This window comes from Lytechinus variegatus, chromosome 2 (assembly GCF_018143015.1).
Source record: "Lytechinus variegatus isolate NC3 chromosome 2, Lvar_3.0, whole genome shotgun sequence".
In the NCBI taxonomy this organism is placed as follows: Eukaryota; Metazoa; Echinodermata; class Echinoidea; order Temnopleuroida; family Toxopneustidae; genus Lytechinus; species Lytechinus variegatus.
This window is the reverse complement of record NC_054741.1, coordinates 600,253-612,576: the sequence shown is the minus strand read 5'-3', so window position 1 is coordinate 612,576 and position 12,324 is coordinate 600,253. Positions and strand designations below refer to the sequence as shown.

Genomic DNA, 12,324 nt, shown 5'->3' with positions numbered 1-12,324 from the left:
AGCTTGGATCTATCTACAGAGATCTATACAACTAGCTTGGATCTATCTACAGAGATAGAGATACAACGTAGCTTGGATCTATCTACAGAGATAGAAATAAAACTAGCTTGGATCTATCTACAGAGATAGAGATACAACTAGCTTGGATCTATCTACAGAGATAGAGATACAACTAGCTTGGATCTATCTACAGAGATAGAAATACAACGTAGCTTGGATCTATCTACAGAGACAGAAATACAACTAGCTTGGATCTATCTACAGAGATAGAGATACAACTAGCTTGGATCTATCTACAGAGATAGAAATGCAACTAGCTTGGATCTATCTACAGAGATAGAGATACAACTAGCTTGGATCTATCTACAGAGATAGAGATACAACTAGCTTGGATCTATCTACAGAGATAGAGATACAACGTAGCTTGGATCTATCTACAGAGATAGAAATACAACTAGCTTGGATCTATCTACAGAGATCTATACAACTAGCTTGGATCTATCTACAGAGATAGAGATACAACTAGCTTGGATCTATCAAATTTTGAAATCGCTTGCAAACAAGAAATCTGATGAATTACATACCGTACCTAGTTTGGGTACAAACACGGTTTAAACTGAAGAAATTGTTTGCAATATTGCAAAATAGTAATTTCAGAGCATTTTCTATTTCCCTTATTTTTCCAATGTTAATTTTCATTAAACAAGTGAAGCGCATCTGGCAGTCTCACCTGCATTACGCGATTCAATATAGCAGCAGTGCTGACTTTGAAAACTACTACAGAATAACTATTCACACACAAAAAAACATTTATACAATACTACATGTACATTCATTGACCCTAAATGACATTTGACATTGATCATATGACCTACATGTATGACTTGTCATGCAGTGATACTTGATTACCTTTATGTCCATAATTCATACACTATATCCATAAGCTTTGAAAGTTATGACAGCAATTTAATAATTACCTCCAACATGGCCAAAGTTTATTGACCTTTGACCTTGGTCATGTGACCTGAAACTCACACAGGATGTTCAGTGATACTTGATATGTCCAAATTTTATGAATCAGATCCATAAAATTTCAAGTTATGATGGTAATTCAACTTTATAAGTTATGAGTGACATTTCAAAAACTTATCCTTCTAAGGTTAAATTTTTGAAATGTCATTCTAACTTAGAAAGTATGCCTACAAAACAACAATACACCAGACGGTGGACTATACTTTATCAGAAGAAGAAAGAAGAAAGTATATGGACCTAGTTTATCAAACTTGGACATAAGGTTAATCAAGTTAAACAAGTATAGTAATACAAACCTCGTAATACGTGTAAGTATTACTTACATCCTGCCTGTGTTTCAGGTCACAGGACCAAGGTTTGGGTTTAATAATGAACTTGGACCATACCGCACTCAATCAATGAACAAGGTTATGATATAAGTTATAACCTTGTTCTCAGTTACATCTCCATGTGTGGCAAAATAAGGGTGGCAATGTTTGGCTTATTTTCTCTTTTTCTATGGGACAAATGCTTAATTTTCTTACACTGTCAGTTTCCAATACTGCTATTCATCATACAACTTGGCTCTTATGTAAATTTGATTCTTTAAATTATTTTTTTTAATTAAAAGTAGATTGAAAAATGAAAATTTTCTTGCCATATTACTTTCCACCAATTGAGGGCATACCCACAAATATGCTTAAAATTCAAGTTTTTGAGCGCTCTGGTGAATACAAAAATTATTCCCAAGTTACCAATGAAAAATAAATTGCAACTGAATGGAAATTAGTAATATTGGTCACAAAAGTGATATTTTAAGGATATTTTAAAGTGTGTGCTATGTACAGCACTGTCATACCTTAGTCCTACCTGTAGATTCCCCACAGGCAGGATGGTTGCAGTGAACAAGTGGGTACCAGTAGTTAATATTGGAATCTTTAAGGTTAAGATAGTGAGCCGTCTGTGTACGAGAAATAAAAAAATATAATAAAATGTAAAAAAAACTCCTCAAAACAGACGGCTTCCAGCTGTCTAGGTTAGCTCAGGAAATGAAATCATATAAACGGAATGAAGAGACGTTAGTCTTACTCTTAGGAAAGACTTCCTTAATGACCCTATGTCCCCTCCACTAATTTCAAAAATACTTCTCCAAATAGTCCAAAATCCAAGGCAAAAGCCAAAACCCCCTTCTTTCGGTCTCTTTTTTTTCTTCTTTTTTTCTTCTTACTTCCGGTGGGTACTTCGGTTGGGTTCGAACCTCTCGCATGATGGAATAAAGGATTTATTTATATATTTTGGTATATCCAACTTTTCCTTCTTAGATTTAGATATACAGTAGCCTGAGTAGGGCCTATGTTCGATAATTCTTGATAAACCTCCAATATTTTTTTTCAATTTTACTGGAAGTCTTGCCTAGTCTTATATACCGGTAGGCCTACTCAATAATATTGTAATCAATATTCAACAACTTACAAAGGTCAGGTCAAGTTCCACAAGCGGACGACAAGGAGGTCCTCATAATAGATCAAGGTCTTCAATTCCTAGAAGCAGAGCTGACTCTGTTGATGTCGTCTTTGGCTAAGGCACAAGCTCTCTCTTACTTGATCCCTCCACTATTTATTTGGTTGGTTGGTTGGTGTTGGAGTTGAGTTGGCGCTCTTCAATCTGGTAGATTATCTGCGCCAGGTCGTTTCCGAGTTTAAGTTGCTTAATTCCCGCTTCAATGTCCTCGGCGTTAGACTAGTCTGTCCTGTCATATAGCGAGGTGCAATATAATTAAGATTAGTTACCTCCACCATTAAATTGTGCGTTTTTGTACTTCATAGTATGCAAACTGTTATAAGCTCGGTCAAAGCTCAATTTAAGTCTATAAGAATTAACATCACTAAATATAATCATCAGAACAAAAGGAAAAGAGAGAGATGGAGAGAGATCAGTGGTATATTCTTATTCGAATCTCTTTGTTTTTTTCACATAATTCAGGATGACTTTATAGTCTGCATTTCTTCCCAGTAATGTTGCTAGGTCTGATATTGGCTTGTTTAAATTCAGGCTTCTTTGCATAGTTCTTCTTTCTCTTTCATATTTATTACAATGTAGTAAAAAATGTTCTATTGTCTCAGGAACCTGACAATGGGAACATAAACCATTTTCATGTTGATTACATTTATACTGATAATAATTCAATTTACATTTTCCAAGTCTTAGCCGGTGAATCATAGTCTCTTCAAACCGAATGAGACCTTGATAACTATTTGTTTCTGCCACGTTGGGTTGGATGCTAAATAAATGTCTTCCTTTAGATGAGGATACCCATTGTGCCTGCCAGATTTCTTTATAAATCAAAGACATGTGGTTTTTCCATTCCTCTTTGATATATGGAATGTGTAATTCAACTTCTTCTTTTGATACTCCTTTTTTGCTAAAAGGTCTGCTACTTCGTTCCCGTGAATACCGCAATGGGATGGTATCCATTCAAAATTGACATAAATATCTGATGATTGTAAAACTTTGATTTTATACAAGATATCAACAATAAGATTGTTTTGAATTCGATTGCTTTCGAGTGCTTGAAGAGCTGACAATGAATCTGTAAAAATTACCACGGACATACCTCTGTTATCTCCTAGCCAATCAAGTGCCATTACCATTGCTGTTAATTCGGCTCTCATTATACTTACAGAATTTAATCTATAGTATCTTTTAATATCCAGTTCTGGTATATAAAAAGCAGAGCCGGTTCTCCTGTCCTCTTGTTTTGATCCATCAGTGTAGATCTTTAAGTAACCTTTCCATCTTGTATGTGTCCTTTCTAAGACACAGTTTTTCATATCTTGTACTAAGTTACGTTGTTTGTTGATAACATTATGGATATAGTAAGATATATTTGGCATTTCATATGACCAAAAAGGTTCACGTAATATTCTTTGGCTTAGTTGTTCAATTTGGATTTCTTCATTAGGCTTACATGCTCTAACTACAAAGGGTCCACGACCTGATTTCCAAGTAAATTGATCAATATACCAAGAAGGTTCAATAATTTCTAAAGTAGGATGATGAGTATCTCTATTTGTTAAAAGATAAAACATGTATTTATCAACAGACAGTTCTCTTCTTAGTTGTAAAGGTCTTTCACCACATTCAACCTGCAGTGCTTCAAGGGCAGGGTTATATATCCATAGTCTAATATGGATCTAATAAGACCTTTGTATATTATATAAAGAATCATTTTATTATTTCCCCAACTCGTTCCTGCTATACACCGTAACAAATTGATTCTTTTTGAACATTTGAGTTTTAGAGTTTTATATAATCGATGTGCTTTTTCCAGGTGAGTTTCACATCAAACCAAATGCCAAGAAACTTATATTCTTTGTATTGTGGTATAGATTTATCTTTAACCTCAATATTTACCTCTATTTGCTGCCTATTGGTAAAAATCATAACAGCAGACTTTTGAGGAGATATAATCATACTCCAGGTTGAGCACCATTGTTCAATTTCTTTTAAAGCTTTCTGCATTTTCTTTTGTAAAAAGTCAAGATTTCTGCCTGAACACCATATGGCAATATCATCGGCATACATAGAGATTTTTACAGATTTTTCTTTCAGTTTTAGATCATTCAACATTAAATTGAACAAAATTGGACTAATAACACTACCTTGGGGCGTTCCATTTTCTAGAACAAATTGTGAAGATAACTGACCATCAACTTTTACCTTGCAATATCGATCTTGTAAAAATGAATTTATCCATTGTAACATTTTTCCTTTTATACCAGCTTGATGACATTTAAATACTATTCCCTTTCTCCATAAAAGGTCGTATGCCTTTTCAAGGTCAATGAAAATAACTAGAACATACTCCTTGTTGGCCAATCCTTTCTGTATGTCCGTTTCTAATCTAAGGAGCTGATCTAAAGAACTTCTATTTTTTCTAAATCCAGCCTGAGTTGGTGTCAGAATACTGCATCGCTCCATGAACCATACAAGTCTATTTTTAACCATTCTTTCCATCAGTTTGGAGAGAGTTGATGTCAAGGAAATTGGTCGATATGAAGAAGGGTTCGTTGGATCTTTACCTGGTTTAAGTACGGGGATCTGGGTAGAATAATGCCAATCTGTGGGTAGAATTGAGGAATTCCAAATACTGTTTATTAAAATTAAAATAAACTGAAGAGCTATTTTTGGTAGGTGTTGAATCATAATTGACTTGATACCATCTCTTCCTGCTGCAGAATTTTTCATTTCCTTAACAGCGCTTGTTAATTCATTATATGGTCAATTCCAGCGTAACGGACATGACGTTCAGACAAATTTTTGTAATTCAAATGTTTATACAGTAGAATTAGCAGTCTTTTGATAATTGTTACTAAGCTTATCAGACACATTTAAGTATCAGTTACATACACATAAAATTTCAAATCGTTTCATTGAACAGTTGCGGAGAAATTGCACTCTTTGTGAGCGTAACGGACATGACACGAAATGGACGAAGCATTTTTACCTCCTATTGCTTATCAAAATTCCTGTGAATTCTTAGATTGCATGCACCTGACATTGGTGTTAATTTAACCTTAAGATCATGCTCTATCCATAAAATGGTGTTTAACAACAGTTTTGCAGTGTATTCTGTATTCCTAGCTCAAAATGTAGCGTAACGGACATGACACACGAAGCGTAACGGACATGACAGTTTTGTCCACTTTTTGTAAGCGAATATAAGATATGGTACAAGTCTAATTGTTTACATGTTAAGGCTAGAGGTTAGAGACACATATCATAACTGGTAATCTGTAATATCTCCTATTATTTTGCAATTTGAGAAGGGGTCTTTTTGTACAATATTTATAAAACAAAAAAATATTTAGAAAAATTTATTTTACACCGGTTAACAACAGTTAATGAGTATTTTCCAGTTACTACCATCCACCACACCTAATTAAAGGAGAAAAAGTTGATAGAAAAGATTATTTTTTTATTCATGCCCTAATATTTGATAATATACTAGCGTAACGGACATGACACCCTTACGAAGTGAACTTAATCAGCACTTCTTAGTTTGAAAATGAAAGAAATATCAATAATGAATGTAATTATGTAACAGCAAAGTACCTTTACTAACACTCTAATGAAAAATATGTAGATATTATTAGCAGGTATCATTAAATTAATAGCTATAGCCTAAGTGATAATTTTATATTGAATACAACGTTTATCGTACCACTACGACACACTGAGAAGACCAAATCTCATTTTTTGTGAGAAGAAAACAAAATTTACCAGACCTGTGTAAATCCAAGAAGAACATATTATGGAATGTATTGTATGGTAAAGAACATGTACTAGTATGAATGTCAGTTTTAAGATTACAAAAAATGGTATTAAAATTTAATAGCAGTACCTGGAAACCGGTCTTTCATTATCGATTATGTATGAGTTGAAAGGTAATCGGAATGCTTGTAAATAGCTTCTGAGATTTTTTTTCATTCAAAATAACTATCATCCTGAGTATAATCATCCTTTCATCAAATCTTGGATGTTCTAAATCTTACAATCTTGCTTGCTGACAAATGTGGCTGTATCTGATTTCGTTGTATTGTCCGCGCTGCTTGTGTACAATTGAAGATACATCATTCAAATTGTGATTATGGCTGACCAAAATACTATGATGACATAATTTATTGATCGCGCCACATTCTTTCCACGGCCCCTTTGCTTTGTGATACTGCAAAGAAGTGCCACTGTAGATTCATGGATTCATAGAGCTACATGTACATCATGAAACACAGATATCCGAATACAAACTTGCTTTTAAATGTGATCCCATGCCATCACTGAAGAAGTACATGTAGAGGTTGGTGAAAGTCAGATACTTTGAAGTAATATCATCAATGATCATTAATTCAAAAGTCGGAGTTTTATCATGCTCCAAACTGTCAGTGCAAGAACCTACATGTTTGTTCATACACGAACGATGCAGATTGTGATCTGAGTATGTTGCCAGATCTACATGTAGCTGCATCTTATCCTAATATTATGAAACATACCGTTAATTCTCAGAAAAAATCTACCAGAACAAGAGCTGAACTTTCATCATTCACCAACTTCTAAAAATAGCTTGAATGACATGCAGATTCTAGAAAATATTACATTCAGCCATCCTCAAACAAATTGAGACTACCTCAGTCTGTGACACTGAGCGTAATATTTTGTTTTTGTAAATGCTGCCATTTGCCATATATAAGGCGTCATGTCCGTTACGCGAATTGTCATGTCCGTTACGCCATTTTTATGAAAATGAGAAGTGGTAAGGGAAAATGATTGCTACACATGGTAGGGGGTTTAATTCTAACATAGAATCTGAATCTGCAGTACCTTTAGACAAATTTCCTGTAAGCTGTAAAAACTTTAAGTGAAAAACGTAACGGACATGACACTGGTAATGGTAAAGAAATCACACAAATCTGAAGACAGATTTCTGTAAAATTGATGAATGGCATAAAATTTAACGATTATTTTCTGTTGATTTAAACATTAATCAACTATTCAAAGGTTAAAAGAGACCTCTGGGACCTTGTTTGCTTTTAGTAGAGACAGGAAAGTTGAATTGTTCAAAAATAGCCACATTTTTTACATTTTGCAATATACTATTCTAATTTTTTGATGATGGAAAAAACCACAAAATTTTATCAATATTGTGATTTTTCTATTGGAAATTGAGACTTTATAGATTACTTTTTAAGAAAATTTGACTGCTTGAGTGAAATCTGAAACTTCATTTTTTCTCTAAAGTGAACATTTTCCATGGAATTGCCCATATGTGAATTCATCATTCAGAGGTGTTTCAAAGGAGTAGCTTTCTTCGATCATATTTCGTATCGAATTTTCAAATGAATTTCTTCTAATAATCTCGTCATTGTCTAATCGATTGTCGATCGTTTTAAAAGTCTTAGCAATCAATTCTGCCTTTTCTTGAGCATTAGCTATTGGTGTATTGTTTCCTGTTAATAAATTGGGAAATATATGTTTGGAGACAGAACCATTTCGTAGTCCTTTTACCATATCCCATACTTTGCCTAAGTTGGATGTTCTCCTCAAAGACTGACAATAATTTAACCAGTATTCCTTTTGTGTTCGTCTCTTTATTTTTTGAGCATATGCTTTCTTTTTCCTGTACATTTCCAAGTCCTCCTTTCTAAAATGTCTATTTAATCGATTTCTATATTTATTTCTTTCTTTGATTGCTTCTTGGTATTCTAGTGTCCACCAAGGAACTGGGTTTTTGGCTTTTCGATTTCTGCCTGCTTTGCGAAGGGTTTCTTCTGCCACTTCGTTAATAATCTGCAAAATCAAATTGTACATATCTTGAATATTCAGATCATGTGAAAAATGTAACATCTTTATTTTACTAAATTTATGCTTCAATCTTTCCCGATATATTTCCCAGTTTACGTGCTTGAAGGACCAATTCTTTTCATGAGGATTGATATTATCATCTACAAATTCTATTTCATGCAGTGAGCACTTGATGACATTGTGATCACTCCCGAAATTACCTAGCACGTTCCATTTTAGTTTACTGGCGATTTCCTTCGAAGCAATTGTCAAGTCTAGGCAAGACCTTGTCCCTGTATGGATGTCCATTCTTGTAGATGTCCCATCGTTCAATACAACTAAATCATTTTTTATTATAAAGTTTTCAACTACTGTACCATTACCATCTCGCTTTATGCTACCCCACAGAGGGTTGTGTGAATTAAAATCACCTGTAATTATTATGTTTTTTGAACAATTTTTAATCAAATCTTCTAAATCTCGTAATTCTATCTTTTGACAAGGATTATAATAATTGATTAATGAAATGACCTTGTCATAAGTGAAAATGTCAATTCTTTGATATTCCTTGATTTGAGGGAAATTGATTTCTTTGAAAGTAACTGTTTTATGCACATATATTGCAATTCCTCCTCTTCCTCCTTGGCCTCTATTTTTTATTACTGGGATGAAATCTGGAATTGCTAATATATTAAAATCAGTGAACCATGTTTCTTGTAAACATATCAAGGCAGGGATGGAGTTTAATTCTACATTTTCTATTAGTTCTTTGTAAAAGTCAGGACCGTGAGCATTCATGCTTTGGGCATTCCATTGTAAAATATTTAAAGGCCGCGTGTTGATTGTATTTGAGCTGTCTTTATTACTGAAGACGATCGTGGATCATCTCTGGAGACACCTCGTTGATGTCTAAGCATCGCTTGGCTGCCTCAACCACTAATCTAATTCTGTTTGAATGTGAAGTTTCTTTGTCAAGGTTGTTAACTATAAAAGTGATGAATGCCAAAAAGTCGACTCTAGCATTTTCTGTGGATGCGGGAATTACAGGCCCAGATTCTTCTGCTTCATTAGGCCTATGATTAATCTCTTTAGAAGTGAATTCTTGCACTCCTGTCTGTATAGACTTTTCCGCCGTTTCTGTTTGTGTGGATATGGTCGCCGTTTTTATGGTCGACCTCTTTACCATTGGTATTTGATCTACTTCAGCTTCCAAAATATTCTGTTGATCTGGGATTTTCTTTCCTTTGGGGGGTTTGATAATATTCTTGTTTGATGATTCACGATCTTTCGAGTGATTTTCTTCTCTTTTTTCTTGATGGTATATTTTTGTTGCTTGAGCATAAGTTAAATTATTTTGCAGGCTGACATATTGAATATTTTTGCTTCCTTATAAAAGGTACAATCTTGATAGGCCGCTGAATGATTAAGGTTACATCTCAAGCATTTTGGGTGATCTTTATTGGGGCACATTTCAAAAGTGTGGGCCTCACCACATCTTACACATCTTAAATGACCCTTACAATTCTTTTGGATGTGCCCAAATTGCTGGCATTTGTGGCATCTTGTTACAGAAGGGACAAACTCATCAACTACATATTTTTGGTATAGAAAGGAGACATGGTGTGGAAGATTTGGTCCTTTGAATACTAGTAGAACAGAAGGGGTTGGTGATAATTCACCATCTATTCTTTTATTGAATCTCTTTACATACGTCACACCTTGTTCTTTCAACAGTTCAATGAGTTCTTCCTCCGTGATTAGTTTATTTATGAATAACACCACGGATTTGAGTTATGGGTAAATATTGTGCAACCTTGACAGGGGTGTGAATTAGTTCAGTCATTTCTAAAATCTTTTTCATCTGTGTTTCATCAATACAAGTAACTTTCAGGCCTCCTTTAGTTTTCTTTCATAATTTTACTCACCTCTCCATACTTTGAGTTTATTTCTTTAATGAGTTTTGCTAGGCTTATTTTGTTTATGCATGAATTCTCGCCAACATCTCTTATTTCTACAATCATAGATTTATTCTCACTTCTGACATGTCTGATATTCTGTTTTTTACGATTTGAAAACGACCCTTCTTTGTTTTCGAAACTTCCTTTCCTAACTCTTTTGTCGTCTTCATTTATAGTTCTTGTACTTGCTTTTCTCTTTTTTCTCTCCACTTTTCGCCACTCCATTTCACTCTCAACTTCAGTAGAACTCTCTCTATCATTTCTTTTATTGAGATGAGATTGGAATATACTTTGTTTTCTATTACTGCTCGGGGTCATCATTACATTACATAATTGCGGCTTGGTAATATTCTTCTTCTCCCGAAGAGATATTTGTTTCTTCCGTTTCCATTATCCCTGTTTGGATAGTTTGAATATTATTAGAAGTACTGTTAGCATTGGGTTTTAGTATACTGGTTAGTTTACTGTAAATGTGCCTTTGAATTTCGCTGACAGGCTTACCAATCCGCTGTCCGAATCGAAAGAGTTGGTTCATAAGCTTCTCAGAGTATCGTTTTCAAATATGACACTGTCACTGACTTGTTTTGGATCAACATCTATGATACTTTCGCTTTTGCTGAAAGAATAGTATATTCCGAATTCATACAACTCCACAGAAAATAAAGCTCAGATCAGTGCAGCTTCAGATCGGTGCAGCTGTTGAGAGTTTATTTGGAGCATGATTTGGAGATTCACTCGCATGTTAACGTACGTGTACTGTGCGCAACGGCAACACGTGTTTATGGAACGCTCAAAAAATCGATCAAATAAATTTCTCGAATCATCAACGGAAAAAGGTCCGCATAATAGAAGGCTGCATTGGCAGCTGAAGCCAAAAAATTGAGGGCGGTCCACATGAAATTTTGGGATGGACACAGGTAAAAAATTGACAAGAAAAAAAAAGGTTTATCAACACCTCCCCCCGCTTCCGTCGCTTATGCTTAAAGGGGAAGTTCACCCTGACAAAAGGTTTATTGTAAAAATAGCAGAAAAAATAATGAAAAATATTGCCGAAGGTTTGAGAATAATTCATCAAATAATTAAAAAGTTATTAGAATTTCAATTATTTGATTTATGACGTCATATGCGAGCAGCATTCCTACATTGAGCGAATGGTAAAAAATCAATGAAATGTCATTTTCTTAGAAAATTGAAAATGGTTTTCACTGTAACTTTTGTATATTAATAGACTAATCGTTTCACACCCGATAATGAAGAAAACAAAATTAAGTCATCAGGAACCATACAAAATTTGAAATTTATGCATTTTATATACATAACACATGGGACAGCTGCTCGTCTATGACGTCACAAATCCAAAACTTTGAACTCTAATAACTTTCTTACACTTTAACGGATTTTCCTCAAACCTTCACCAATATATTTTACTATTTTTTCTGCTATTTTTACAAGAAAGTTTTCTTCAGGGTGAACTTCCCCTTTAAACGTGGGAAATTTGGGGAAAGGGATACGTATTTTAGTTGGTTCTGTTGTTAAAACAGGTTGAAGGTCGGGTGCCAAAAGTCTCGGTTTTTGCCAGCAGCACAACCGAGTTGGGGGCTCAATAATTGTTTTTCCCCAATAAAATTGACGCATAACACACAGTGTGTTTTTGTTACCCCCCCCCCACACACACACACAAACACACAGTTAAAATCCTATTCTGCATGCAGACAGGGGCGGATCCATGCAGCATTCGCCATTATATGAGGGGGGCCACATATTCACCCAAAGATCACTACTCAAAGTTGATTGTTGTTTGTTTCTATATTCCTAACAATCACTTCTTACATGTAGCTATTGTTACGATACTGCAACAAATAACAAAGAAGATTTTATTTAAATTTCCTTTCTTTTACAGGAACTTGATAAATCATGAACTTAAACAAAATAAAACCAAATAATCTTACATTAATCTCTTGAAGTGTCTGCAGTCCAGGGTTATAGTTCACTGTTATGGTAGTCCAATATATATATA

General features: G+C 34.4%; 1 protein-coding gene and 1 pseudogene across 2 annotated transcripts in view; both read right to left on the bottom strand.

The window, feature by feature from the left end:
- Positions 1 to 11,055, bottom strand: part of LOC121407012 (nodulation protein U-like) — a 32,010-nt gene extending 20,955 nt beyond the window's left edge. Inside the window, exons 1-2 of one of the 2 annotated variants that reach the window (XM_041597900.1) lie at positions 10,809 to 11,055; positions 2,485 to 2,761 (exon numbers count right to left, since the gene is read on the bottom strand). The gene's annotated coding sequence lies outside the window, so the exon portion shown is untranslated. The remainder of the gene's footprint in view (positions 1 to 2,484; positions 2,762 to 10,808) is intronic. The other variant, XM_041597901.1, reaches the window with a different exon arrangement.
- LOC121407013 lies at positions 8,187 to 10,814 on the bottom strand (annotated as a pseudogene).
- Positions 11,056 to 12,324: the final 1,269 nt, after the last annotated feature.